The sequence below is a fragment of the Stigmatopora nigra genome, unplaced genomic scaffold (genome assembly GCF_051989575.1).
Source record: "Stigmatopora nigra isolate UIUO_SnigA unplaced genomic scaffold, RoL_Snig_1.1 HiC_scaffold_24, whole genome shotgun sequence".
Taxonomy (NCBI): domain Eukaryota; kingdom Metazoa; phylum Chordata; class Actinopteri; order Syngnathiformes; family Syngnathidae; genus Stigmatopora; species Stigmatopora nigra.
In genome coordinates, this window is record NW_027551603.1 from 2,247,563 (window position 1) to 2,271,577 (window position 24,015).

Genomic DNA, 24,015 nt, shown 5'->3' on the forward strand with positions numbered 1-24,015 from the left:
AGTAAAGAAGGTTGCACAGAGTCCTTTTCTTGCTGTTCTGTCTCTTTAGAACAGAAGGACACTTTGCGCTTCACAGAATGCAAGTCTACAAGTACTGCTGCTTAGATGTGGTTGAATGTTAGGCCCCTAAGAAATACATGTGAAGCAACAGCAATGCTTTACAAGGTGTCTATTGTTTATATAAATAAACATAAAACAGGTTACGAAAACATGCTGTAAAATCCAAATCATATTTTATCATAGTTTCACATGCTTAAACTAATAGTAATTGTTTAGTATAAATGATCGTCATGTGAAAGACATTGTTTAGTATTCTTTCATTCATTCATTCTCTCAACCGCTTATCCTCACAAGGGTCACGGGGGGTGCTAAGGCCTATCCCAGCTATCTACGGGCACCAGGCGGGGGACAAAAGAATGAACATAATTTAAAGTAATTGCTCTACAGTTGTACTGCATACCGGAGGTCATTTAATTCATTCAGATCAAGAACCTCAAATAACATATCGGCTGGTATTGTTGGAGATGGAAATCCAACTCATTTTATCTCTGAGGGCTAGCTGCGAATGCACTTGCATTATGTCAGTAAAATTCTAGAAATCATAGCGAAAGGGTTATTTTTCAAGAAAATCTGTTCCCGAAAGACCGACAAATTGTCTTTATTTGATGCTCTTGTCAGGAGAGGTTGGATTGCCTTTCCTGGCATGACGTCACGATAACTATCAGCTGTCACTAATTACGTGATTAGATTATTTTTGGCGTCACTGGACAAGGTCCAAGTGGACATGGGGAAGCTGGAGCACCTCTTTGAGTCCAGGGCCAACGAGACGCCATGGGCCAAGAAAGCGCCAGAGAGCAAAAAGTCCGAGATCCTGGTTCTGGACTCCAAGCGGAGCACCGCCATCAACATCGGGATGACGGTCCTGCCCGCCGTTCACGTCATCAAGAGCGCCATCCTCAACTTTGACGACTTTGCCATCAACAAGGAGGGTGTGGAGAAGATCCTGAGCATGACGCCCACAGAGGAGGAGAAGCAGAAGATCCGCGAGGCTCGCTCGGCCAATCCCGACGTTCCCCTGGGGACGGCCGAGGAATTCCTCTCGGGCCTGGCTTCCGTCAGCGCCTTGACCCCCCGCCTGCAGCTGTGGTCTTTCAAACTCAACTATGAGGCACTCGAGCAGGAGATCGCCGAGCCCCTGTTTGACCTGAAGTTGGGCATGGAGCAGCTGGCCGGCAACCGGACCTTCAAGAAGATCCTGGCCACGCTGCTGGCCGTGGGGAACTTCCTCAACGGGTGTCCTCCTCACCAGAATCTTCAGGCTCCCTCCATGGTGAATCAATTCCTCTGGGCATAGGCATAAGATAACTTGGGCGCTCTCTGGTGGTTGTACGCACCTGGGCATCATGATGAAACGGTAAAGGCTTCCCAGGGCGACGTGCATAGCAGTGGTGGGGCGTATGAGTACGCTGCGGCTCTAACTCTTCTACCAGCTGTGGCTCTAACTCTTCTACCAGCTGTGGCTCATCTCTAGAAATGATGTGCCTGAGAGCCCCGCACCACGGTGTGTCCATTACAAAATTCCTAAACGATTCTGAGGGGTTTCTTATACATTCCAAGCAGTCCGGTGTCTTCGAGGTGGATGGTTTGCGTCGCCGAGTGCGTCGGCGCGAGCGTGGGTGGCGCTCCGCTGGGTCCATAATGGTTGGATCGTGCTGTTACGATTTCGCCGCGTAGTGCGACGCGATCGTAGGGTAAGTTGAACCCAGATGCAGAGTCGCCGAAGTAATTGGAAAGGTGAGGCAGATCTGTAGCTCTTGTTGGTTGATTTAATAAACGGGGTAACATAACTTAAACAACTTGGCTTGACCACTCATTACAAACGAACTGAACATGCGGCGTGGCGTCAATGGAAACAGCAATTACTACGAGGATTAACAGGAAACGAAACCAGAACTTAACCAGTCGATCCAACCGCGTCCACAGAAAATCATAATGCTTAAATACCAAAAATAATCTAATCACGTAATTAGTGACAGCTGATAGTTATCGTGACGTCATGCCAGGAAAGGCAATCCAACCACTCCTGACAGCTCTGAGTGATTTTGGATCCATTGTTTCTCCCCCAAGTAATGAGGACATGTTCTTTTTAAGATAGCTCTCCATCTAAGTCCTACTATAGGTCCAGTCTTGGTAAAAGGTGCATGATGACAACTGATCTATCTGAAATCCAGAATTTGATCTGGATTTCAGATAGATCACCCATGAAATGTCGAAAAAGATGCGGGGTATGATGCTCACAGCACCTGGTATTCCCAAGCGGTCTCCCAATCAGGTACTAACCAGGCCATACCATGCTTGGCTTCCGAGATCGAACGAGATCGGGCCTTTTCAGGGTGGTATGGCCGTGAGCGGTACTGCTCCAGCAGATGGACACCCATGAAATGTCGAAAAAGATGCGGGGTATGATGCTCACTGCACCTGGTATTCCCAAGCGGTCTCCCAATCAGGTACTAACCAGGCCGAACCATGCTTGGCTTCCGAGATCGGACGAGATCGGGCCTTTTCAGGGTGGTATGGCCGTGAGCGATATTGCTTTTGCAGATGGACACCCATGAAATGTCGAAAAAGATGCGGGGTATGCTGCTCACAGCACCTGGTATTCCCAAGCGGTCTCCCAATCAGGTACTAAACAGGCCGAACCATGCTTGGCTTCCGAGATCGGAGGAGATCGGGCCTTTTCAGGGTGGTATGGCCGTGAGCGGTGCTGCTCTTGCAGATGGACACCCATGAAATGTCGAAAAAGATGCGGGGTATGATGCTCACAGCACCTGGTATTCCCAAGCGGTCTCCCAATCAGGTACTAACCAGGCCGAACCATGCTTGGCTTCCGAGATCGGACGAGATCGGGCCTTTTCAGGGTGGTATGGCCGTGAACGGTACTGCACTAGCAGATGGACACCCATGAAATGTCGAAAAAGATGCGGGGCATGGTTCTCACAGCACCTGGTATTCCCAAGCGGTCTCCCAATCTGGTACTAAACAAGTCTAACCATGCTTGGCTTCCGAGATCGGGCGAGATCGGGCCTTTTCAGGGTGGTATGGCCGTGAGCGGTACTGCTTTTGCAGATGGACACCCATGAAATGTCGAAAAAGATGCGGGGTATGATGCTCACAGCACCTGGTATTCCCAAGCGGTCTCCCAACCAGGTACTAACCAGGCCCAACCATGCTTGGCTTCCAAGATCGGACGAGATCGGGCCTTTTCAGGGTGGTATGGCCGTGAGCGGAACTGCTCTTGCAGATGGACACCCATGAGCTAAAGTATTAATTCGACCTTCTACACCTGCTACCCAAATCAATTGGGATTTGACATTATTCAAAGTCAGTTGGAATATTCAGGTTATAAAAGAGGGGGGAAAAGGCAGGAATATATACAGCTATGTTTTACTTTTGTGCATTTCAGGCCAAATTGGTATTTGTCTTTGAGTCAGCAATAATAACAAAGGAGTAAAGTCAGCTTGATTGCAGTAAGACTTTTTGCACTCTATACACTCAATTTTCACATGTTGTTTTACTTCTGGACGCTGCAAATGGACTGCACATCTGTTGCATCGTGTGTGTATGTGTATTACCGTACTTTGAATTTTGATTTAAACCTTTACAACCCAACTACCTCAGATCAAGCAATTATAATGTAAAGTAGTAGATGTTTAAAAAAAGCACCAAATGCAAAAAGATAACAAAATAACAATACTAAATAGTCAAATAAGCAACTCCATTATTCTTTTAGAGAAAATATCTCAGCGGGGTCAAGTCATTCAATTCAAATCGACTGGTAATCAGATTCAATTAAAGACTAACTGATTGGGTGCAATGTTGTAGTGGCAGCACAACTAAATGAATTCACTGAATTTAAATGGGATTTATAAGTGTTTTCACATTTTATACTGTAAAACAAAAAATCACATAGGATTTATGGTTAAACACTGGAGCTACAGAATTTTACCAGAAATTACATTCAATTGGTATAGCACTTCAATAACCACCAATTTATTGGAACACTATTGTAGATTTTTCATTTCACTGAAACTAAAATTATATTGCTCCACCACCACATGCACACACCCCTTTTTTACTGTATAACTCTAGCAACCACAAGTATTTTATTTTTATTTTTTTAAGAAGAAAATGACTGACTATTCTTCTGTCTGTTCAGATATCACTACTTTTACATGATAAGAGAAGTAATTTTTAAAGAAGGCTCAGCAAAATACCCAGCATTCAATAGTACTGGCATGCTGGATCTTGCAAACTACACTCCTCAACTGCACGGAAAAAAAATAGAAAAAAACAGTCATACATTGTCTGCAGTACTTTCCACTCATTCGCTTACACTTTGTACTCCATCCTTTCTACACAAAAAGCATCATCCCGCTGTTACAGAGTAAAGAAGGTTGCACAGAGTCCTTTTCTTGCTGTTCTGTCTCTTTAGAACAGAAGGACACTTTGCGCTTCACAGAATGCAAGTCTACAAGTACTGCTGCTTAGATGTGGTTGAATGTTAGGCCCCTAAGAAATACATGTGAAGCAACAGCAATGCTTTACAAGGTGTCTATTGTTTATATAAATAAACATAAAACAGGTTACGAAAACATGCTGTAAAATCCAAATCATATTTTATCATAGTTTCACATGCTTAAACTAATAGTAATTGTTTAGTATAAATGATCGTCATGTGAAAGACATTGTTTAGTATTCTTTCATTCATTCATTCTCTCAACCGCTTATCCTCACAAGGGTCACGGGGGGTGCTAAGGCCTATCCCAGCTATCTACGGGCACCAGGCGGGGGACAAAAGAATGAACATAATTTAAAGTAATTGCTCTACAGTTGTACTGCATACCGGAGGTCATTTAATTCATTCAGATCAAGAACCTCAAATAACATATCGGCTGGTATTGTTGGAGATGGAAATCCAACTCATTTTATCTCTGAGGGCTAGCTGCGAATGCACTTGCATTATGTCAGTAAAATTCTAGAAATCATAGCGAAAGGGTTATTTTTCAAGAAAATCTGTTCCCGAAAGACCGACAAATTGTCTTTATTTGATGCTCTTGTCAGGAGAGGTTGGATTGCCTTTCCTGGCATGACGTCACGATAACTATCAGCTGTCACTAATTACGTGATTAGATTATTTTTGGCGTCACTGGACAAGGTCCAAGTGGACATGGGGAAGCTGGAGCACCTCTTTGAGTCCAGGGCCAAAGAGACGCCATGGGCCAAGAAAGCGCCAGAGAGCAAAAAGTCCGAGATCCTGGTTCTGGACTCCAAGCGGAGCACCGCCATCAACATCGGGATGACGGTCCTGCCCGCCGTTCACGTCATCAAGAGCGCCATCCTCAACTTTGACGACTTTGCCATCAACAAGGAGGGTGTGGAGAAGATCCTGAGCATGACGCCCACAGAGGAGGAGAAGCAGAAGATCCGCGAGGCTCGCTCGGCCAATCCCGACGTTCCCCTGGGGACGGCCGAGGAATTCCTCTCGGGCCTGGCTTCCGTCAGCGCCTTGACCCCCCGCCTGCAGCTGTGGTCTTTCAAACTCAACTATGAGGCACTCGAGCAGGAGATCGCCGAGCCCCTGTTTGACCTGAAGTTGGGCATGGAGCAGCTGGCCGGCAACCGGACCTTCAAGAAGATCCTGGCCACGCTGCTGGCCGTGGGGAACTTCCTCAACGGGTGTCCTCCTCACCAGAATCTTCAGGCTCCCTCCATGGTGAATCAATTCCTCTGGGCATAGGCATAAGATAACTTGGGCGCTCTCTGGTGGTTGTACGCACCTGGGCATCATGATGAAACGGTAAAGGCTTCCCAGGGCGACGTGCATAGCAGTGGTGGGGCGTATGAGTACGCTGCGGCTCTAACTCTTCTACCAGCTGTGGCTCATCTCTAGAAATGATGTGCCTGAGAGCCCCGCACCACGGTGTGTCCATTACAAAATTCCTAAACGATTCTGAGGGGTTTCTTATACATTCCAAGCAGTCCGGTGTCTTCGAGGTGGATGGTTTGCGTCGCCGAGTGCGTCGGCGCGAGCGTGGGTGGCGCTCCGCTGGGTCCATAATGGTTGGATCGTGCTGTTACGATTTCGCCGCGTAGTGCGACGCGATCGTAGGGTAAGTTGAACCCAGATGCAGAGTCGCCGAAGTAATTGGAAAGGTGAGGCAGATCTGTAGCTCTTGTTGGTTGATTTAATAAACGGGGTTACATAACTTAAACAACTTGGCTTGACCACTCATTACAAACGAACTGAACATGCGGCGTGGCGTCAATGGAAACAGCAATTACTACGAGGATTAACAGGAAACGAAACCAGAACTTAACCAGTCGATCCAACCGCGTCCACAGAAAATCATAATGCTTAAATACCAAAAATAATCTAATCACGTAATTAGTGACAGCTGATAGTTATCGTGACGTCATGCCAGGAAAGGCAATCCAACCACTCCTGACAGCTCTGAGTGATTTTGGATCCTTTGTTTCTCCCCCAAGTAATGAGGACATGTTCTTTTTAAGATAGCTCTCCATCTAAGTCCTACTATAGGTCCAGTCTTGGTAAAAGGTGCATGATGACAACTGATCTATCTGAAATCCAGAATTTGATCTGGATTTCAGATAGATCACCCATGAAATGTCGAAAAAGATGCGGGGTATGATGCTCACAACACCTGGTATTCCCAAGCGGTCTCCCAATCAGGTACTAACCAGGCCGTACCATGCTTGGCTTCCGAGATCGACCGAGATCGGGCCTTTTCAGGGTGGTATGGCCGTGAGCGGTACTGCTCCTGCAGATGGACACCCATGAAATGTCGAAAAAGATGCGGGGTATGCTGCTCACAGCACCTGGTATTCCCAAGCGGTCTCCCAATCAGGTACTAAACAGGCCGAACCATGCTTGGCTTCCGAGATCGGAGGAGATCGGGCCTTTTCAGGGTGGTATGGCCGTGAGCGGTACTGCTCTTGCAGATGGACACCCATGAAATGTCGAAAAAGATGCGGGGTATGATGCTCACAGCACCTGGTATTCCCAAGCGGTCTCCCAATCAGGTACTAACCAGGCCGAACCATGCTTGGCTTCCGAGATCGGACGAGATCGGGCCTTTTCAGGGTGGTATGGCCGTGAACGGTACTGCACTAGCAGATGGACACCCATGAAATGTCGAAAAAGATGCGGGGCATGGTTCTCACAGCACCTGGTATTCCCAAGCGGTCTCCCAATCTGGTACTAAACAAGTCTAACCATGCTTGGCTTCCGAGATCGGGCGAGATCGGGCCTTTTCAGGGTGGTATGGCCGTGAGCGGTACTGCTTTTGCAGATGGACACCCATGAAATGTCGAAAAAGATGCGGGGTATGATGCTCACAGCACCTGGTATTCCCAAGCGGTCTCCCAACCAGGTACTAACCAGGCCCAACCATGCTTGGCTTCCAAGATCGGACGAGATCGGGCCTTTTCAGGGTGGTATGGCCGTGAGCGGTACTGCACTAGCAGATGGACACCCATGAAATGTCGAAAAAGATGCGGGGCATGATGCTCCCAGCACCTGGTATTCCCAAGCGGTCTCCCAATCAGGTACTAACCAGGCCGAACCATGCTTGGCTTCCGAGATCAGACGAGATCAGGCCTTTTCAGGGTGGTATGGCCGTGAGCGGTACTGCTCTTGCAGATGGACACCCATGAGCTAAAGTATTAATTCGACCTTCTACACCTGCTACCCAAATCAATTGGGATTTGACATTATTCAAAGTCAGTTGGATTATTCAGGTTATAAAAGAGGGGGGAAAAGGCAGGAATATATACAGCTATGTTTTACTTTTGTGCATTTCAGGCCAAATTGGTATTTGTCTTTGAGTCAGCAATAATAACAAAGGAGTAAAGTCAGCTTGATTGCAGTAAGACTTTTTGCACTCTATACACTCAATTTTCACATGTTGTTTTACTTCTGGACGCTGCAAATGGACTGCACATCTGTTGCATCGTGTGTATATATGTGTATTACCGTACTTTGAATTTTGATTTAAACCTTTACAACCCAACTACCTCAGATCAAGCAATTATAATGTAAAGTAGTAGATGTTTAAAAAAAGCACCAAATGCAAAAAGATAACAAAATAACAATACTAAATAGTCAAATAAGCAACTCCATTATTCTTTTAGAGAAAATATCTCAGCGGGGTCAAGTCATTCAATTCAAATCGACTGGTAATCAGATTCAATTAAAGACTAACTGATTGGGTGCAATGTTGTAGTGGTAGCACAACTAAATGAATTCACTGAATTTAAATGGGATTTATAAGTGTTTTCACATTTTATACTGTAAAACAAAAAATCACATAGGATTTATGGTTAAACACTGGAGCTACAGAATTTTACCAGAAATTACATTCAATTGGTATAGCACTTCAATAACCACCAATTTATTGGAACACTATTGTAGATTTTTCATTTCACTGAAACTAAAATTATATTGCTCCACCACCACATGCACACACCCCTTTTTTACTGTATAACTCTAGCAACCACAAGTATTTTATTTTTATTTTTTTAAGAAGAAAATGACTGACTATTCTTCTGTCTGTTCAGATATCACTACTTTTACATGATAAGAGAAGTAATTTTTAAAGAAGGCTCAGCAAAATACCCAGCATTCAATAGTACTGGCATGCTGGATCTTGCAAACTACACTCCTCAACTGCACGGAAAAAAAATAGAAAAAAACAGTCATACATTGTCTGCAGTACTTTCCACTCATTCGCTTACACTTTGTACTCCATCCTTTCTACACAAAAAGCATCATCCCGCTGTTACAGAGTAAAGAAGGTTGCACAGAGTCCTTTTCTTGCTGTTCTGTCTCTTTAGAACAGAAGGACACTTTGCGCTTCACAGAATGCAAGTCTACAAGTACTGCTGCTTAGATGTGGTTGAATGTTAGGCCCCTAAGAAATACATGTGAAGCAACAGCAATGCTTTACAAGGTGTCTATTGTTTATATAAATAAACATAAAACAGGTTACGAAAACATGCTGTAAAATCCAAATCATATTTTATCATAGTTTCACATGCTTAAACTAATAGTAATTGTTTAGTATAAATGATCGTCATGTGAAAGACATTGTTTAGTATTCTTTCATTCATTCATTCTCTCAACCGCTTATCCTCACAAGGGTCACGGGGGGTGCTAAGGCCTATCCCAGCTATCTACGGGCACCAGGCGGGGGACAAAAGAATGAACATAATTTAAAGTAATTGCTCTACAGTTGTACTGCATACCGGAGGCCATTTTATTCATTCAGATCAAGAACCTCAAATAACATATCGGCTGGTATTGTTGGAGATGGAAATCCAACTCATTTTATCTCTGAGGGCTAGCTGCGAATGCACTTGCATTATGTCAGTAAAATTCTAGAAATCATAGCGAAAGGGTTATTTTTCAAGAAAATCTGTTCCCGAAAGACCGACAAATTGTCTTTATTTGATGCTCTTGTCAGGAGAGGTTGGATTGCCTTTCCTGGCATGACGTCACGATAACTATCAGCTGTCACTAATTACGTGATTAGATTATTTTTGGCGTCACTGGACAAGGTCCAAGTGGACATGGGGAAGCTGGAGCACCTCTTTGAGTCCAGGGCCAAAGAGACGCCATGGGCCAAGAAAGCGCCAGAGAGCAAAAAGTCCGAGATCCTGGTTCTGGACTCCAAGCGGAGCACCGCCATCAACATCGGGATGACGGTCCTGCCCGCCGTTCACGTCATCAAGAGCGCCATCCTCAACTTTGACGACTTTGCCATCAACAAGGAGGGTGTGGAGAAGATCCTGAGCATGACACCCACAGAGGAGGAGAAGCAGAAGATCCGCGAGGCTCGCTCGGCCAATCCCGACGTTCCCCTGGGGACGGCCGAGGAATTCCTCTCGGGCCTGGCTTCCGTCAGCGCCTTGACCCCCCGCCTGCAGCTGTGGTCTTTCAAACTCAACTATGAGGCACTCGAGCAGGAGATCGCCGAGCCCCTGTTTGACCTGAAGTTGGGCATGGAGCAGCTGGCCGGCAACCGGACCTTCAAGAAGATCCTGGCCACGCTGCTGGCCGTGGGGAACTTCCTCAACGGGTGTCCTCCTCACCAGAATCTTCAGGCTCCCTCCATGGTGAATCAATTCCTCTGGGCATAGGCATAAGATAACTTGGGCACTCTCTGGTGGTTGTACGCACCTGGGCATCATGATGAAACGGTAAAGGCTTCCCAGGGCGACGTGCATAGCAGTGGTGGGGCGTATGAGTACGCTGCGGCTCTAACTCTTCTACCAGCTGTGGCTCATCTCTAGAAATGATGTGCCTGAGAGCCCCGCACCACGGTGTGTCCATTACAAAATTCCTAAACGATTCTGAGGGGTTTCTTATACATTCCAAGCAGTCCGGTGTCTTCGAGGTGGATGGTTTGCGTCGCCGAGTGCGTCGGCGCGAGCGTGGGTGGCGCTCCGCTGGGTCCATAATGGTTGGATCGTGCTGTTACGATTTCGCCGCGTAGTGCGACGCGATCGTAGGGTAAGTTGAACCCAGATGCAGAGTCGCCGAAGTAATTGGAAAGGTGAGGCAGATCTGTAGCTCTTGTTGGTTGATTTAATAAACGGGGTAACATAACTTAAACAACTTGGCTTGACCACTCATTACAAACGAACTGAACATGCGGCGTGGCGTCAATGGAAACAGCAATTACTACGAGGATTAACAGGAAACGAAACCAGAACTTAACCAGTCGATCCAACCGCGTCCACAGAAAATCATAATGCTTAAATACCAAAAATAATCTAATCACGTAATTAGTGACAGCTGATAGTTATCGTGACGTCATGCCAGGAAAGGCAATCCAACCACTCCTGACAGCTCTGAGTGATTTTGGATCCTTTGTTTCTCCCCCAAGTAATGAGGACATGTTCTTTTTAAGATAGCTCTCCATCTAAGTCCTACTATAGGTCCAGTCTTGGTAAAAGGTGCATGATGACAACTGATCTATCTGAAATCCAGAATTTGATCTGGATTTCAGATAGATCACCCATGAAATGTCGAAAAAGATGCGGGGTATGATGCTCACAGCACCTGGTATTCCCAAGCGGTCTTCCAATCAGGTACTAACCAGGCCGCACCATGCTTGGCTTCCGAGATCGAACGAGATCGGGCGTTTTCAGGGTGGTATGGCCGTGAGCGGTACTGCACTAGCAGATGGACACCCATGAAATGTCGAAAAAGATGCGGGGTATGATGCTCACAGCACCTGGTATTCCCAAGCGGTCTCCCAATCAGGTACTAACCAGGCCGAACCATGCTTGGCTTCCGAGATCGGACGAGATCAGGCCTTTTCAGGGTGGTATGGCCGTGAACGGTACTGCACTAGCAGATGGACACCCATGAAATGTCGAAAAAGATGCGGGGCATGGTTCTCACAGCACCTGGTATTCCCAAGCGGTCTCCCAATCTGGTACTAAACAAGTCTAACCATGCTTGGCTTCCGAGATCGGGCGAGATCGGGCCTTTTCAGGGTGGTATGGCCGTGAGCGGTACTGCTTTTGCAGATGGACACCCATGAAATGTCGAAAAAGATGCGGGGTATGATGCTCACAGCACCTGGTATTCCCAAGCGGTCTCCCAACCAGGTACTAACCAGGCCCAACCATGCTTGGCTTCCAAGATCGGACGAGATCGGGCCTTTTCAGGGTGGTATGGCCGTGAGCGGTACTGCACTAGCAGATGGACACCCATGAAATGTCGAAAAAGATGCGGGGCATGATGCTCCCAGCACCTGGTATTCCCAAGCGGTCTCCCAGTCAGGTACTAACCAGGCCGAACCATGCTTGGCTTCCGAGATCGGACGAGATCAGGCCTTTTCAGGGTGGTATGGCCGTGAGCGGTACTGCTCTTGCAGATGGACACCCATGAGCTAAAGTATTAATTCGACCTTCTACACCTGCTACCCAAATCAATTGGGATTTGACATTATTCAAAGTCAGTTGGATTATTCAGGTTATAAAAGAGGGGGGAAAAGGCAGGAATATATACAGCTATGTTTTACTTTTGTGCATTTCAGGGCAAATTGGTATTTGTCTTTGAGTCAGCAATAATAACAAAGGAGTAAAGTCAGCTTGATTGCAGTAAGACTTTTTGCACTCTATACACTCAATTTTCACATGTTGTTTTACTTCTGGACGCTGCAAATGGACTGCACATCTGTTGCATCGTGTGTATATATGTGTATTACCGTACTTTGAATTTTGATTTAAACCTTTACAACCCAACTACCTCAGATCAAGCAATTATAATGTAAAGTAGTAGATGTTTAAAAAAAGCACCAAATGCAAAAAGATAACAAAATAACAATACTAAATAGTCAAATAAGCAACTCCATTATTCTTTTAGAGAAAATATCTCAGCGGGGTCAAGTCATTCAATTCAAATCGACTGGTAATCAGATTCAATTAAAGACTAACTGATTGGGTGCAATGTTGTAGTGGCAGCACAACTAAATGAATTCACTGAATTTAAATGGGATTTATAAGTGTTTTCACATTTTATACTGTAAAACAAAAAATCACATAGGATTTATGGTTAAACACTGGAGCTACAGAATTTTACCAGAAATTACATTCAATTGGTATAGCACTTCAATAACCACCAATTTATTGGAACACTATTGTAGATTTTTCATTTCACTGAAACTAAAATTATATTGCTCCACCACCACATGCACACACCCCTTTTTTACTGTATAACTCTAGCAACCACAAGTATTTTATTTTTATTTTTTTAAGAAGAAAATGACTGACTATTCTTCTGTCTGTTCAGATATCACTACTTTTACATGATAAGAGAAGTAATTTTTAAAGAAGGCTCAGCAAAATACCCAGCATTCAATAGTACTGGCATGCTGGATCTTGCAAACTACACTCCTCAACTGCACGGAAAAAAAATAGAAAAAAACAGTCATACATTGTCTGCAGTACTTTCCACTCATTCGCTTACACTTTGTACTCCATCCTTTCTACACAAAAAGCATCATCCCGCTGTTAGAGTAAAGAAGGTTGCACAGAGTCCTTTTCTTGCTGTTCTGTCTCTTTAGAACAGAAGGACACTTTGCGCTTCACAGAATGCAAGTCTACAAGTACTGCTGCTTAGATGTGGTTGAATGTTAGGCCCCTAAGAAATACATGTGAAGCAACAGCAATGCTTTACAAGGTGTCTATTGTTTATATAAATAAACATAAAACAGGTTACGAAAACATGCTGTAAAATCCAAATCATATTTTATCATAGTTTCACATGCTTAAACTAATAGTAATTGTTTAGTATAAATGATCGTCATGTGAAAGACATTGTTTAGTATTCTTTCATTCATTCATTCTCTCAACCGCTTATCCTCACAAGGGTCACGGGGGGTGCTAAGGCCTATCCCAGCTATCTACGGGCACCAGGCGGGGGACAAAAGAATGAACATAATTTAAAGTAATTGCTCTACAGTTGTACTGCATACCGGAGGCCATTTAATTCATTCAGATCAAGAACCTCAAATAACATATCGGCTGGTATTGTTGGAGATGGAAATCCAACTCATTTTATCTCTGAGGGCTAGCTGCGAATGCACTTGCATTATGTCAGTAAAATTCTAGAAATCATAGCGAAAGGGTTATTTTTCAAGAAAATCTGTTCCCGAAAGACCGACAAATTGTCTTTATTTGATGCTCTTGTCAGGAGAGGTTGGATTGCCTTTCCTGGCATGACGTCACGATAACTATCAGCTGTCACTAATTACGTGATTAGATTATTTTTGGCGTCACTGGACAAGGTCCAAGTGGACATGGGGAAGCTGGAGCACCTCTTTGAGTCCAGGGCCAAAGAGACGCCATGGGCCAAGAAAGCGCCAGAGAGCAAAAAGTCCGAGATCCTGGTTCTGGACTCCAAGCGGAGCACCGCCATCAACATCGGGATGACGGTCCTGCCCGCCGTTCACGTCATCAAGAGCGCCATCCTCAACTTTGACGACTTTGCCATCAACAAGGAGGGTGTGGAGAAGATCCTGAGCATGACGCCCACAGAGGAGGAGAAGCAGAAGATCCGCGAGGCTCGCTCGGCCAATCCCGACGTTCCCCTGGGGACGGCCGAGGAATTCCTCTCGGGCCTGGCTTCCGTCAGCGCCTTGACCCCCCGCCTGCAGCTGTGGTCTTTCAAACTCAACTATGAGGCACTCGAGCAGGAGATCGCCGAGCCCCTGTTTGACCTGAAGTTGGGCATGGAGCAGCTGGCCGGCAACCGGACCTTCAAGAAGATCCTGGCCACGCTGCTGGCCGTGGGGAACTTCCTCAACGGGTGTCCTCCTCACCAGAATCTTCAGGCTCCCTCCATGGTGAATCAATTCCTCTGGGCATAGGCATAAGATAACTTGGGCGCTCTCTGGTGGTTGTACGCACCTGGGCATCATGATGAAACGGTAAAGGCTTCCCAGGGCGACGTGCATAGCAGTGGTGGGGCGTATGAGTACGCTGCGGCTCTAACTCTTCTACCAGCTGTGGCTCATCTCTAGAAATGATGTGCCTGAGAGCCCCGCACCACGGTGTGTCCATTACAAAATTCCTAAACGATTCTGAGGGGTTTCTTATACATTCCAAGCAGTCCGGTGTCTTCGAGGTGGATGGTTTGCGTCGCCGAGTGCGTCGGCGCGAGCGTGGGTGGCGCTCCGCTGGGTCCATAATGGTTGGATCGTGCTGTTACGATTTCGCCGCGTAGTGCGACGCGATCGTAGGGTAAGTTGAACCCAGATGCAGAGTCGCCGAAGTAATTGGAAAGGTGAGGCAGATCTGTAGCTCTTGTTGGTTGATTTAATAAACGGGGTAACATAACTTAAACAACTTGGCTTGACCACTCATTACAAACGAACTGAACATGCGGCGTGGCGTCAATGGAAACAGCAATTACTACGAGGATTAACAGGAAACGAAACCAGAACTTAACCAGTCGATCCAACCGCGTCCACAGAAAATCATAATGCTTAAATACCAAAAATAATCTAATCACGTAATTAGTGACAGCTGATAGTTATCGTGACGTCATGCCAGGAAAGGCAATCCAACCACTCCTGACAGCTCTGAGTGATTTTGGATCCTTTGTTTCTCCCCCAAGTAATGAGGACATGTTCTTTTTAAGATAGCTCTCCATCTAAGTCCTACTATAGGTCCAGTCTTGGTAAAAGGTGCATGATGACAACTGATCTATCTGAAATCCAGAATTTGATCTGGATTTCAGATAGATCACCCATGAAATGTCGAAAAAGATGCGGGGTATGATGCTCACAGCACCTGGTATTCCCAAGCGGTCTCCCAATCAGGTACTAACCAGGCCGCACCATGCTTGGCTTCCGAGATCGAACGAGATCGGGCCTTTTCAGGGTGGTATGGCCGTGAGCGGTACTGCACTAGCAGATGGACACCCATGAAATGTCGAAAAAGATGCGGGGTATGATGCTCACAGCACCTGGTATTCCCAAGCGGTCTCCCAATCAGGTACTAACCAGGCCGAACCATGCTTGGCTTCCGAGATCGGACGAGATCGGGCCTTTTCAGGGTGGTATGGCCGTGAGCGGTACTGCCTTTGCAGATGGACACCCATGAAATGTCGAAAAAGATGCGGGGTATGCTGCTCACAGCACCTGGTATTCCCAAGCGGTCTCCCAATCAGGTACTAAACAGGCCGAACCATGCTTGGCTTCCGAGATCGGAGGAGATCGGGCCTTTTCAGGGTGGTATGGCCGTGAGCGGTACTGCTCTTGCAGATGGACACCCATGAAATGTCGAAAAAGATGCGGGGTATGATGCTCACAGCACCTGGTATTCCCAAGCGGTCTCCCAATCAGGTACTAACCAGGCCGAACCATGCTTGGCTTCCGAGATCGGACGAGATCGGGCCTTTTCAGGGTGGTATGGCCGTGAACGGTACTGCACTAGCAGATGGACACCCATGAAATGTCGAAAAAGATGCGGGGCATGGTTCTCACAGCACCTGGTATTCCCAAGCGGTCTCCCAATCTGGTACTAAACAAGTCTAACCATGCTTGGCTTCCGAGAACGGGCGAGATCGGGCCTTTTCAGGGTGGTATGGCCGTGAGCGGTACTGCTTTTGCAGATGGACACCCATGAAATGTCGAAAAAGATGCGGGGTATGATGCTCACAGCACCTGGTATTCCCAAGCGGTCTCCCAACCAGGTACTAACCAGGCCCAACCATGCTTGGCTTCCAAGATCGGACGAGATCGGGCCTTTTCAGGGTGGTATGGCCGTGAGCGGTACTGCACTAGCAGATGGACACCCATGAAATGTCGAAAAAGATGCGGGGTATGATGCTCACAGCACCTGGTATTCCCAAGCGGTCTCCCAGTCAGGTACTAACCAGGCCGAACCATGCTTGGCTTCCGAGATCGGACGAGATCAGGCCTTTTCAGGGTGGTATGGCCGTGAGCGGTACTGCTCTTGCAGATGGACACCCATGAGCTAAAGTATTAATTCGACCTTCTACACCTGCTACCCAAATCAATTGGGATTTGACATTATTCAAAGTCAGTTGGAATATTCAGGTTATAAAAGAGGGGGGAAAAGGCAGGAATATATACAGCTATGTTTTACTTTTGTGCATTTCAGGCCAAATTGGTATTTGTCTTTGAGTCAGCAATAATAACAAAGGAGTAAAGTCAGCTTGATTGCAGTAAGACTTTTTGCACTCTATACACTCAATTTTCACATGTTGTTTTACTTCTGGACGCTGCAAATGGACTGCACATCTGTTGCATCGTGTGTATATATGTGTATTACCGTACTTTGAATTTTGATTTAAACCTTTACAACCCAACTACCTCAGATCAAGCAATTATAATGTAAAGTAGTAGATGTTTAAAAAAAGCACCAAATGCAAAAAGATAACAAAATAACAATACTAAATAGTCAAATAAGCAACTCCATTATTCTTTTAGAGAAAATATCTCAGCGGGGTCAAGTCATTCAATTCAAATCGACTGGTAATCAGATTCAATTAAAGACTAACTGATTGGGTGCAATGTTGTAGTGGCAGCACAACTAAATGAATTCACTGAATTTAAATGGGATTTATAAGTGTTTTCACATTTTATACTGTAAAACAAAAAATCACATAGGATTTATGGTTAAACACTGGAGCTACAGAATTTTACCAGAAATTACATTCAATTGGTATAGCACTTCAATAACCACCAATTTATTGGAACACTATTGTAGATTTTTCATTTCACTGAAACTAAAATTATATTGCTCCACCACCACATGCACACACCCCTTTTTTACTGTATAACTCTAGCAACCACAAGTATTTTATTTTTATTTTTTTAAGAAGAAAATGACTGACTATTCTTCTGTCTGTTCAGATATCACTACTTTTACATGATAAGAGAAGTAATTTTTAAAGAAGGCTCAGCAAAATACCCAGCATTCAATAGTACTGGCATGCTGGATCTTGCAAACTACACTCCTCAACTGCACGGAAAAAAAATAGAAAAAAACAGTCATACATTGTCTGCAGTACTTTCCACTCCTTCGCTTACACTTTGTACTCCATCCTTTCTACACAAAAAGCATCATCCCGCTGTTACAGAGTAAAGAAGGTTGCACAGAGTCCTTTTCTTGCTGTTCTGTCTCTTTAGAACAGAAGGACACTTTGCGCTTCACAGAATGCAAGTCTACAAGTACTGCTGCTTAGATGTGGTTGAATGTTAGGCCCCTAAGAAATACATGTGAAGCAACAGCAATGCTTTACAAGGTGTCTATTGTTTATATAAATAAACATAAAACAGGTTACGAAAACATGCTGTAAAATCCAAATCATATTTTATCATAGTTTCACATGCTTAAACTAATAGTAATTGTTTAGTATAAATGATCGTCATGTGAAAGACATTGTTTAGTATTCTTTCATTCATTCATTCTCTCAACCGCTTATCCTCACAAGGGTCACGGGGGGTGCTAAGGCCTATCCCAGCTATCTACGGGCACCAGGCGGGGGACAAAAGAATGAACATAATTTAAAGTAATTGCTCTACAGTTGTACTGCATACCGGAGGTCATTTAATTCATTCAGATCAAGAACCTCAAATAACATATCGGCTGGTATTGTTGGAGATGGAAATCCAACTCATTTTATCTCTGAGGGCTAGCTGCGAATGCACTTGCATTATGTCAGTAAAATTCTAGAAATCATAGCGAAAGGGTTATTTTTCAAGAAAATCTGTTCCCGAAAGACCGACAAATTGTCTTTATTTGATGCTCTTGTCAGGAGAGGTTGGATTGCCTTTCCTGGCATGACGTCACGATAACTATCAGCTGTCACTAATTACGTGATTAGATTATTTTTGGCGTCACTGGACAAGGTCCAAGTGGACATGGGGAAGCTGGAGCACCTCTTTGAGTCCAGGGCCAAAGAGACGCCATGGGCCAAGAAAGCGCCAGAGAGCAAAAAGTCCGAGATCCTGGTTCTGGACTCCAAGCGGAGCACCGCCATCAACATCGGGATGACGGTCCTGCCCGCCGTTCACGTCATCAAGAGCGCCATCCTCAACTTTGACGACTTTGCCATCAACAAGGAGGGTGTGGAGAAGATCCTGAGCATGACGCCCACAGAGGAGGAGAAGCAGAAGATCCGCGAGGCTCGCTCGGCCAATCCCGACGTTCCCCTGGGGACGGCCGAGGAATTCCTCTCGGGCCTGGCTTCCGTCAGCGCCTTGACCCCCCGCCTGCAGCTGTGGTCTTTCAAACTCAACTATGAGGCACTCGAGCAGGAGATCGCCGAGCCCCTGTTTGACCTGAAGTTGGGCATGGAGCAGCTGGCCGGCAACCGGACCTTCAAGAAGATCCTGGCCACGCTGCTGGCCGTGGGGAACTTCCTCAACGGGTGTCCTCCTCACCAGAATCTTCAGGCTCCCTCCATGGTGAATCAATTCCTCTGGGCATAGGCATAAGATAACTTGGGCGCTCTCTGGTGGTTGTACGCACCTGGGCATCATGATGAAACGGTAAAGGCTTCCCAGGGCGACGTGCATAGCAGTGGTGGGGCGTATGAGTACGCTGCGGCTCTAACTCTTCTACCAGCTGTGGCTCATCTCTAGAAATGATGTGCCTGAGAGCCCCGCACCACGGTGTGTCCATTACAAAATTCCTAAACGATTCTGAGGGGTTTCTTATACATTCCAAGCAGTCCGGTGTCTTCGAGGTGGATGGTTTGCGTCGCCGAGTGCGTCGGCGCGAGCGTGGGTGGCGCTCCGCTGGGTCCATAATGGTTGGATCGTGCTGTTACGATTTCGCCGCGTAGTGCGACGCGATCGTAGGGTAAGTTGAACCCAGATGCAGAGTCGCCGAAGTAATTGGAAAGGTGAGGCAGATCTGTAGCTCTTGTTGGTTGATTTAATAAACGGGGTAACATAACTTAAACAACTTGGCTTGACCACTCATTACAAACGAACTGAACATGCGGCGTGGCGTCAATGGAAACAGCAATTACTACGAGGATTAACAGGAAACGAAACCAGAACTTAACCAGTCGATCCAACCGCGTCCACAGAAAATCATAATGCTTAAATACCAAAAATAATCTAATCACGTAATTAGTGACAGCTGATAGTTATCGTGACGTCATGCCAGGAAAGGCAATCCAACCACTCCTGACAGCTCTGAGTGATTTTGGATCCTTTGTTTCTCCCCCAAGTAATGAGGACATGTTCTTTTTAAGATAGCTCTCCATCTAAGTCCTACTATAGGTCCAGTCTTGGTAAAAGGTGCATGATGACAACTGATCTATCTGAAATCCAGAATTTGATCTGGATTTCAGATAGATCACCCATGAAATGTCGAAAAAGATGCGGGGTATGATGCTCACAGCACCTGGTATTCCCAAGCGGTCTCCCAATCAGGTACTAACCAGGCCGAACAATGCTTGGCTTCCGAGATCGGACGAGATCGGGCCTTTTCAGGGTGGTATGGCCGTGAGCGGTACTGCTTTTGCAGATGGACACCCATGAAATGTCGAAAAAGATGCGGGGTATGCTGCTCACAGCACCTGGTATTCCCAAGCGGTCTCCCAATCAGGTACTAAACAGGCCGAACCATGCTTGGCTTCCGAGATCGGACGAGATCGGGCCTTTTCAGGGTGGTATGGCCGTGAGCGGTACTGCTCTTGCAGATGGACACCCATGAAATGTCGAAAAAGATGCGGGGTATGATGCTCTCAGCACCTGGTATTCCCAAGCGGTTTCCCAATCAGGTACTAAACAGGCCGGACCATGCTTGGCTGCCGAGATCGGACGAGATCGGGCCTTTTCAGGGTGGTATGGCCGTGAGCAGTACTGCACTTGCAGATGGACACCCATGAAATGTCGAAAAAGATGCGGGGTATGATGCTCACAGCACCTGGTATTCCCAAGCGATCTCCCAATCTGGTACTAACCAGGCCGAACCATGCTTGGCTTCCGAGATTGGACGAGATCGGGCCTTTTCAGGGTGGTATGGCCGTGAGCAGTACTGCTCTTGCAGATGGACACCCATGAAATGTCGAAAAAGATGCGGGGTATGATGCTCACAGCACCTGGTATTCCCAAGCGGTCTCCCAATCAGGTACTAACCAGGCCAAACCATGCTTGTCTTCCGAGATCGGACGAGATTGGGCCTTTTCAGGGTGGTATGGCCGTAAGCAGTACTGCTCTTGCAGATGGACACCCATGAAATGTCGAAAAAGATGCGGGGTATGATGCTCACCGCACCTGGTATTCCCAAGCGGTCTCCCAATCAGGTACTAACCAGGCCGACCCATGCTTGGCTTCCGAGATCGGACGAGATCGGGCCTTTTCAGGGTGGTATGGCCGTGAGCGGTACTGCACTAGCAGATGGACACCCATGAAATGTCGAAAAAGATGCGGGGTATGATGCTCACAGCACCTGGTATTCCCAAGCGGTCTCCCAATCAGGTACTAACCAGGCCGAACCATGCTTGGCTTCCGAGACCGGACGAGATCGGGCCTTTTCAGGGTGGTATGGCCGTGAGCAGTACTGCTCTTGCAGATGGACACCCATGAAATGTCGAAAAAGATGCGGGGTATGATGCTCACCGCACCTGGTATTCCCAAGCGGTCTCCCAATCAGGTACTAACCAGGCCGACCCATGCTTGGCTGCCGAGATCGGACGAGATCGGGCGAGATCGGGCCTTATCAGGGTGGTATGGCCGTGAGCGGTACTGCTCTTGCAGATGGACACCCATGAAATGTCGAAAAAGATGCGGGGTATGATGCTCACAGCACCTGGTATTCCCAAGCGGTCTCCCAATCAGGTACTAAACAGGCCGAACCATGCTTGGCTGCCGAGATCGGACGAGATCGGGCCTTTTCAGGGTGGTATGGCCGTGAGCGGTACTGCACTAGCAGATGGACACCCATGAAATGTCGCAAAAGATGCGGGGTATGATGCTCACAGCACCTGGTATTCCCAAGCGGTCTCCCAATCAGGTACTAAACAGGCCGAACCATGCGTGGCTTCCGAGATCGGACGAGATCGGGCCTTTTCAGGGTGGTATGGCCGTGAGCGGTACTGCACTAGCAGATGGACACCCATGAAATGTCGAAAAAGATGCGGGGTATGATGCTCACAGCACCTGGTATTCCCAAGCGGTCTCCCAATCAGGTACTAACCAGGCCGAACCATGCTTGGCTTCCGAGATCGGACGAGATCGGGCCTTTTCAGGGTGGTATGGCCGTGAGCGGTACTGCACTAGCAGATGGACACCCATGAAATCTCGAAAAAGATGCGGGGTATGATGCTCACAGCCCCTGGTATTCCCAAGCGGTCTCCCAATCAGGTACTAAACAGGCCGAACCATGCGTGGCTTCCGAGATCGGACGAGATCGGGCCTTTTCAGGGTGGTATGGCCGTGAGCGGTACTGCTCTTGCAGATGGACACCCATGAAATGTCGAAAAAGATGCTGGGTATGATGCTTACAGCACCTGGTATTCCCAAGCGGTCTCCCAATCAGGTACTAACCAGGCCGAACCATGCTTGGCTTCCGATATCGGACGAGATCGGGCCTTTTCAGGATGGTATGGCCGTGTGCGGTACTGCACTAGCAGATGGACACCCATGAAATGTCGAAAAAGATGCGGGGTATCATGCTCACAGCACCTGGTATTCCCAAGCGGTCTCCCAATCAGGTACTAACCAGGCCGAACCATGCTTGGCTGCCGAGATCGGACGAGATCGGGCCTTATAAGGGTGGTATGGCCGTGAGCGGTACTCTTCTTGCAGATGGACACCCATGAAATGTCGAAAAAGATGCGGGGTATGATGCTCACAGCACCTGGTATTCCCAAGCGGTCTCCCAATCAGGCACTAACCAGGCCGAACAATGCTTGGCTGCCGAGATCGGACGAGATCGGGCCTTTTCAGGGTGGTATGGCCGTGAGCGGTACTGCTATTGCAGATGGACACCAATGAAAAGTCGAAAAAGATGCGGGGTATGATGCTCACAGCACCTGGTATTCCCAAGCGATCTCCCAATCAGGTACTAACCAGGCCGAACCATGCTTGGCTTCCGGGATTGGACGAGATCGGGCCTTTTCAGGGTGGTATGGCCGTGAGCAGTACTGCTCTTGCAGATGGACACCCATGAAATGTCGAAAAAGATGCGGGGTATGATGCTCACAGCACCTGGTATTCCCAAGCGGTCTCCCAATCAGGTACTAACCAGGCCAAACCATGCTTGGCTTCCAAGATCGGACGAGATTGGGCCTTTTCAGGGTGGTATGGCCGTAAGCAGTACTGCTCTTGCAGATGGACACCCATGAAATGTCGAAAAAGATGCGGGGTATGATGCTCACCGCACCTGGTATTCCCAAGCGGTCTCCCAATCAGGTACTAACCAGGCCGACCCATGCTTGGCTTCCGAAATCGGACGAGATCGGGCCTTTTCAGGGTGGTATGGCCGTGAGCAGTACTGCTCTTGCAGATGGACACCCATGAAATGTCGAAAAAGATGCGGGGTATGATGCTCACCGCACCTGGTATTCCCAAGCGGTCTCCCAATCAGGTACTAACCAGGCCGAACCATGCTTGGCTTCCGAGATCGGACGAGATCGGGCCTTTTCAGGGTGGTATGGCCGTGAGCGGTACTGCGCCAGCAGATGGACACCCATGAAATGTCGAAAAAGATGCGGGGTATGATGCTCACAGCACCTGGTATTCCCAAGCGGTCTCCCAATCAGGTACTAACCAGGCCGAACCATGCTTGGCTTCCGAGACCGGACGAGATCGGGCCTTTTCAGGGTGGTATGGCCGTGAGCAGTACTGCTCTCGCAGATGGACACCCATGAAATGTCGAAAAAGATGCGGGGTATGATGCTCACCGCACCTGGTATTCCCAAGCGGTCTCCCAATCAGGTACTAACCAGGCCGACCCATGCTTGGCTGCCGAGATCGGACGAGATCGGGCGAGATCGGGCCTTATCAGGGTGGTATGGCCGTGAGCGGTACTGCTCTTGCAGATGGACACCCATGAAATGTCGAAAAAGATGCGGGGTATGATGCTCACAGCACCTGGTATTCCCAAGCGGTCTCCCAATCAGGTACTAAACAGGCTGAACCATGCTTGGCTGCCGAGATCGGACGAGATCGGGCCTTTTCAGGGTGGTATGGCCGTGAGCGGTACTGCACTAGCAGATGGACACCCATGAAATGTCGCAAAAGATGCGGGGTATGATGCTCACAGCACCTGGTATTCCCAAGCGGTCTCCCAATCAGGTACTAAACAGGCCGAACCATGCGTGGCTTCCGAGATCGGACGAGATCGGGCCTTTTCAGGGTGGTATGGCCGTGAGCGGTACTGCACTAGCAGATGGACACCCATGAAATGTCGAAAAAGATGCGGGGTATG

At 47.3% G+C, this 24,015-nt stretch overlaps 4 non-coding genes and 43 pseudogenes across 4 annotated transcripts; all 47 read right to left on the reverse strand.

The window, feature by feature from the left end:
• Window positions 1-2,291: 2,291 nt before the first annotated feature.
• On the reverse strand, window positions 2,292-2,410 carry LOC144181968 (5S ribosomal RNA; annotated as a pseudogene).
• Window positions 2,411-2,466: 56 nt separating this feature from the next.
• LOC144188998 (5S ribosomal RNA) lies at window positions 2,467-2,585 on the reverse strand (annotated as a pseudogene).
• A 56-nt stretch (window positions 2,586-2,641) lies between these two features.
• LOC144189299 (5S ribosomal RNA) lies at window positions 2,642-2,760 on the reverse strand (annotated as a pseudogene).
• Window positions 2,761-2,816: 56 nt separating this feature from the next.
• On the reverse strand, window positions 2,817-2,935 carry LOC144185172 (5S ribosomal RNA; annotated as a pseudogene).
• A 56-nt stretch (window positions 2,936-2,991) lies between these two features.
• On the reverse strand, window positions 2,992-3,110 carry LOC144183491 (5S ribosomal RNA; annotated as a pseudogene).
• Window positions 3,111-3,166: 56 nt separating this feature from the next.
• On the reverse strand, window positions 3,167-3,285 carry LOC144184451 (5S ribosomal RNA). The gene has a single exon (XR_013324784.1). It is a non-coding gene; the product is annotated as a 5S ribosomal RNA (ribosomal RNA).
• Window positions 3,286-6,710: 3,425 nt separating this feature from the next.
• Window positions 6,711-6,829, reverse strand: LOC144191376 (5S ribosomal RNA; annotated as a pseudogene).
• Window positions 6,830-6,885: 56 nt separating this feature from the next.
• Window positions 6,886-7,004, reverse strand: LOC144189301 (5S ribosomal RNA; annotated as a pseudogene).
• Window positions 7,005-7,060: 56 nt separating this feature from the next.
• LOC144185184 (5S ribosomal RNA) lies at window positions 7,061-7,179 on the reverse strand (annotated as a pseudogene).
• A 56-nt stretch (window positions 7,180-7,235) lies between these two features.
• LOC144183492 (5S ribosomal RNA) lies at window positions 7,236-7,354 on the reverse strand (annotated as a pseudogene).
• Window positions 7,355-7,410: 56 nt separating this feature from the next.
• Window positions 7,411-7,529, reverse strand: LOC144184570 (5S ribosomal RNA). The gene has a single exon (XR_013324786.1). It is a non-coding gene; the product is annotated as a 5S ribosomal RNA (ribosomal RNA).
• Window positions 7,530-7,585: 56 nt separating this feature from the next.
• On the reverse strand, window positions 7,586-7,704 carry LOC144191407 (5S ribosomal RNA; annotated as a pseudogene).
• A 3,427-nt stretch (window positions 7,705-11,131) lies between these two features.
• On the reverse strand, window positions 11,132-11,250 carry LOC144182003 (5S ribosomal RNA; annotated as a pseudogene).
• A 56-nt stretch (window positions 11,251-11,306) lies between these two features.
• On the reverse strand, window positions 11,307-11,425 carry LOC144188657 (5S ribosomal RNA; annotated as a pseudogene).
• Window positions 11,426-11,481: 56 nt separating this feature from the next.
• Window positions 11,482-11,600, reverse strand: LOC144183493 (5S ribosomal RNA; annotated as a pseudogene).
• A 56-nt stretch (window positions 11,601-11,656) lies between these two features.
• LOC144184688 (5S ribosomal RNA) lies at window positions 11,657-11,775 on the reverse strand. The gene has a single exon (XR_013324789.1). It is a non-coding gene; the product is annotated as a 5S ribosomal RNA (ribosomal RNA).
• A 56-nt stretch (window positions 11,776-11,831) lies between these two features.
• Window positions 11,832-11,950, reverse strand: LOC144191115 (5S ribosomal RNA; annotated as a pseudogene).
• Window positions 11,951-15,375: 3,425 nt separating this feature from the next.
• On the reverse strand, window positions 15,376-15,494 carry LOC144187917 (5S ribosomal RNA; annotated as a pseudogene).
• A 56-nt stretch (window positions 15,495-15,550) lies between these two features.
• On the reverse strand, window positions 15,551-15,669 carry LOC144191288 (5S ribosomal RNA; annotated as a pseudogene).
• A 56-nt stretch (window positions 15,670-15,725) lies between these two features.
• On the reverse strand, window positions 15,726-15,844 carry LOC144189302 (5S ribosomal RNA; annotated as a pseudogene).
• A 56-nt stretch (window positions 15,845-15,900) lies between these two features.
• LOC144185196 (5S ribosomal RNA) lies at window positions 15,901-16,019 on the reverse strand (annotated as a pseudogene).
• Window positions 16,020-16,075: 56 nt separating this feature from the next.
• Window positions 16,076-16,194, reverse strand: LOC144185547 (5S ribosomal RNA; annotated as a pseudogene).
• A 56-nt stretch (window positions 16,195-16,250) lies between these two features.
• On the reverse strand, window positions 16,251-16,369 carry LOC144184806 (5S ribosomal RNA). Its single transcript, XR_013324790.1, has one exon. It is a non-coding gene; the product is annotated as a 5S ribosomal RNA (ribosomal RNA).
• Window positions 16,370-16,425: 56 nt separating this feature from the next.
• Window positions 16,426-16,544, reverse strand: LOC144187903 (5S ribosomal RNA; annotated as a pseudogene).
• Window positions 16,545-19,971: 3,427 nt separating this feature from the next.
• On the reverse strand, window positions 19,972-20,090 carry LOC144189070 (5S ribosomal RNA; annotated as a pseudogene).
• Window positions 20,091-20,146: 56 nt separating this feature from the next.
• LOC144187673 (5S ribosomal RNA) lies at window positions 20,147-20,265 on the reverse strand (annotated as a pseudogene).
• Window positions 20,266-20,321: 56 nt separating this feature from the next.
• Window positions 20,322-20,440, reverse strand: LOC144183302 (5S ribosomal RNA; annotated as a pseudogene).
• Window positions 20,441-20,496: 56 nt separating this feature from the next.
• On the reverse strand, window positions 20,497-20,615 carry LOC144191016 (5S ribosomal RNA; annotated as a pseudogene).
• Window positions 20,616-20,671: 56 nt separating this feature from the next.
• Window positions 20,672-20,790, reverse strand: LOC144190404 (5S ribosomal RNA; annotated as a pseudogene).
• Window positions 20,791-20,846: 56 nt separating this feature from the next.
• Window positions 20,847-20,965, reverse strand: LOC144190277 (5S ribosomal RNA; annotated as a pseudogene).
• A 56-nt stretch (window positions 20,966-21,021) lies between these two features.
• LOC144187921 (5S ribosomal RNA) lies at window positions 21,022-21,140 on the reverse strand (annotated as a pseudogene).
• A 56-nt stretch (window positions 21,141-21,196) lies between these two features.
• LOC144186356 (5S ribosomal RNA) lies at window positions 21,197-21,325 on the reverse strand (annotated as a pseudogene).
• A 56-nt stretch (window positions 21,326-21,381) lies between these two features.
• LOC144188862 (5S ribosomal RNA) lies at window positions 21,382-21,500 on the reverse strand (annotated as a pseudogene).
• A 56-nt stretch (window positions 21,501-21,556) lies between these two features.
• Window positions 21,557-21,675, reverse strand: LOC144191070 (5S ribosomal RNA; annotated as a pseudogene).
• Window positions 21,676-21,731: 56 nt separating this feature from the next.
• On the reverse strand, window positions 21,732-21,850 carry LOC144191300 (5S ribosomal RNA; annotated as a pseudogene).
• Window positions 21,851-21,906: 56 nt separating this feature from the next.
• LOC144182483 (5S ribosomal RNA) lies at window positions 21,907-22,025 on the reverse strand (annotated as a pseudogene).
• A 56-nt stretch (window positions 22,026-22,081) lies between these two features.
• LOC144184146 (5S ribosomal RNA) lies at window positions 22,082-22,200 on the reverse strand (annotated as a pseudogene).
• A 56-nt stretch (window positions 22,201-22,256) lies between these two features.
• On the reverse strand, window positions 22,257-22,375 carry LOC144189521 (5S ribosomal RNA; annotated as a pseudogene).
• A 56-nt stretch (window positions 22,376-22,431) lies between these two features.
• Window positions 22,432-22,550, reverse strand: LOC144182489 (5S ribosomal RNA; annotated as a pseudogene).
• A 56-nt stretch (window positions 22,551-22,606) lies between these two features.
• Window positions 22,607-22,725, reverse strand: LOC144184429 (5S ribosomal RNA; annotated as a pseudogene).
• Window positions 22,726-22,781: 56 nt separating this feature from the next.
• LOC144187884 (5S ribosomal RNA) lies at window positions 22,782-22,900 on the reverse strand (annotated as a pseudogene).
• A 56-nt stretch (window positions 22,901-22,956) lies between these two features.
• Window positions 22,957-23,075, reverse strand: LOC144182273 (5S ribosomal RNA; annotated as a pseudogene).
• A 56-nt stretch (window positions 23,076-23,131) lies between these two features.
• Window positions 23,132-23,250, reverse strand: LOC144188584 (5S ribosomal RNA; annotated as a pseudogene).
• Window positions 23,251-23,306: 56 nt separating this feature from the next.
• On the reverse strand, window positions 23,307-23,425 carry LOC144187922 (5S ribosomal RNA; annotated as a pseudogene).
• Window positions 23,426-23,481: 56 nt separating this feature from the next.
• Window positions 23,482-23,610, reverse strand: LOC144186357 (5S ribosomal RNA; annotated as a pseudogene).
• A 56-nt stretch (window positions 23,611-23,666) lies between these two features.
• On the reverse strand, window positions 23,667-23,785 carry LOC144191859 (5S ribosomal RNA; annotated as a pseudogene).
• A 56-nt stretch (window positions 23,786-23,841) lies between these two features.
• Window positions 23,842-23,960, reverse strand: LOC144191071 (5S ribosomal RNA; annotated as a pseudogene).
• Window positions 23,961-24,015: the final 55 nt, after the last annotated feature.